Raw genomic sequence first — 2,527 nt, 5'->3', positions numbered from 1 at the left:
GAACCGTCCTTCAAGACGCCATCTCTGTCTTAAATCAGACACTTCCATTTGATGGTGTGACCCCCAACAGAAAACATACGTATTAGAAGTTAAAACAGATCCATCAGGGAAACAGCTCTTAATGCTGAAGTTTGAGCACAACGTTTGCTCCCACTTGGGTCCTCGGGCAGATCACAGCCCCACCGCCCTGTGTAGTGTGGGGAATCCCTCCAATCCCTGCTATGCACGGGCTAAGGTAGGGGTTTGATGAGCCAGACATTATTCCACTCATGTCTTTAGCCCCACTCCTATGATCACAGGAATTATATGAGGTTACCATGTTTGGAAACCAAGTTTATACTCTAGGATTGATGGGAATTAACTGATTTAAAATAAAAAAACTTGACCTTGAGCCAAGTTTTTAAAATATCTGAGCTTCTTATTGTCACTTGAAAAATGGAAAGAATAATACAGTGGTACCTCGGTTTTCTAACGCAATCCGTTCCAGAAGACCGTTCGAGTTCTGAAACGATCGAAAACAGCTGACAGCTAGGCCTCAGGATCTTGCACTCAGCGGAAGTGGCGTGACATGTTCAACTTCTGAGGTGTGTTTGAAAACCGAAGCATTTACTTCCGGGTTTATGGTGTTCGTAAACCAAAATGGTCGTCAACGGAGACGTTCGAAAACCGAGGTACTACTGTATTGGTCTGGGAATCAAGGAGGGGAGGCAAATGTGACCATACCTGTTATGGTTTGGATTTGTGTCCCCCAACAAAAATGTTAATGTGAAGTCCTAACACCCAGTACCTCAGAATGAGACTACATTGGTAGAGAGTGTCTTCAAAGAAGTAATTAAGTTAAAATGAGGTCATTAAGGTGGGCCTTAATCCAGTATGACTGGTGTCCTTATAAGAAGATGAAATTTGGCTTCTTGTCCAAGGCCACCAACGTGGTATCCAAGCGCTTTGTGGAGGTTGGCTGGGTGGCCTACGTCTCCTTTGGGCCTCATGCTGGTAAGCTGGTCGCTAATCTAAATGTTATTGATCAGAATAGGGCTTTGATGAGCTTGCACTCAACTAAGGAGATAGGCTATGCCTTTCAAATGCATGCAGCTCACTGACTTCGTCCTCAAGTTCCCACACAGTACCCGCCAAAAGTATGTCCAACAAACCTGGCAGAAGGCAGATCTCAATACAAAATGTGCAGCCGCAAGATGGGCCAAGAAGATTGACGCCAGAGAAAAGAAAGCCAGCATGACAGATTTGGATCATTACAAAGTCACGAAGGCAAAGCAAATGAGGAACTGAATAATCAAGCTTGAAGTTAGGAAGCTTCAAAAGTCAGCTCTCCTGAAAGCTTCTCCCCAAAAACACTTGCTGCTAACAGTGCAGCTGCAGCAGCTGCTGCAAAGGTTCCAGAAAAAAAAAAGTGACTGCTACTGGCAAGAAGCCTCCAGCCCAGAAGGTTCCTGCCCAGAAAGCTGGAGAGCAGCAGGCAGCACCTCCAAAACCTCAGAAGGGTCTGAAAGCTCCAGCCCAGAAAGCACCTGTTCTAAAGGCATCTGGCAAGAAAGCATAAGAACATAAGAGGCTATTATAAAAGTAAAAAAAAAAAAAAAAAAAAAAAGGGAAATTTGGACTTAGGTATAGAAGGAAGACAAGGTAAAAGATACAAGAAGATAGAAGTCTTCTACAAGCCAAGGAGAGTCCTGGAACAGATGCTTCCCTCGCAGCACTGAGGGAGGTGGACATACTGCCTGGCATTTCAGCCTGCCTCTGAGCAAGTCTGACAGGTAAGACTCTCTCCAGAGCTCCGTGCCTGGTTAGCTGAGCCTGAACTGCAATTCAACTTCCTCATCTCCGCAATCTGATTTTTCCCCAATCCTTTCGTAAGCATTGACCCGTACAAAACATCTTGCATCCTAAAGTCTGTTTCGATGTCTATTTCCACAGAACACCTTCGGTGAGGGTGGAGAAGCTATGTCCTCTCAGGAACAGCTGAAACATTGGGGATTTTCTTCTGAAAAGAGCTAATTTCAAAATGACAGGAGAACTCTTTTTAAATATATCAAGATTTGGTATAAGGTATCAAATACAGTAGAATCTAGGGGCGGCTGGATGGCTCAGTTCGTTAGAGTGCGAGCTCTGAACAACAGGGTTGCTGGTTCGATTCCCACGTGGGCCAGTGAGCTGCACCCTGTACAACTAGATTGTAGACAACGAGCTGCCGCTGAACTTCCAGAGGGGTGGCCGGATGGCTCAGCTGGTTAGAGCACGAGCTCTCAACAACAAAGTTGCCGGTTCAATTCCCACATGGGATGGTGGGCTGTGCCCCCTGCAACTAAAGATTGAAAATGGTGACTGGAGTTGGATTTGAGCTGCGTCTTCTACAACTAGATTGAAGGACAACTTGGAGCTGATGAGCCCTGGAGAAACACACTGTCCCCCAATATTCCCCAATAAAATTAAAATAAAAATTCAGTTCTCAGAGATTTCCTTACAAAAAAAAAAAAATACAGTAGAATCTACTAAGCTTGCTCTGCGTGGC

General features: G+C 45.0%; 1 pseudogene; it reads left to right on the top strand.

The window, feature by feature from the left end:
- The first annotated feature begins 896 nt into the window (after positions 1-896).
- Positions 897-1,558, top strand: LOC117033053 (60S ribosomal protein L14-like; annotated as a pseudogene).
- The last annotated feature ends 969 nt before the right edge of the window (positions 1,559-2,527 follow it).

Source organism: Rhinolophus ferrumequinum, chromosome X (assembly GCF_004115265.2).
Source record: "Rhinolophus ferrumequinum isolate MPI-CBG mRhiFer1 chromosome X, mRhiFer1_v1.p, whole genome shotgun sequence".
Lineage (NCBI taxonomy): Eukaryota > Metazoa > Chordata > Mammalia > Chiroptera > Rhinolophidae > Rhinolophus > Rhinolophus ferrumequinum.
The sequence above is the reverse complement of the archived record's forward strand: the minus strand, read 5'-3'. Positions and strand labels throughout refer to the sequence as shown.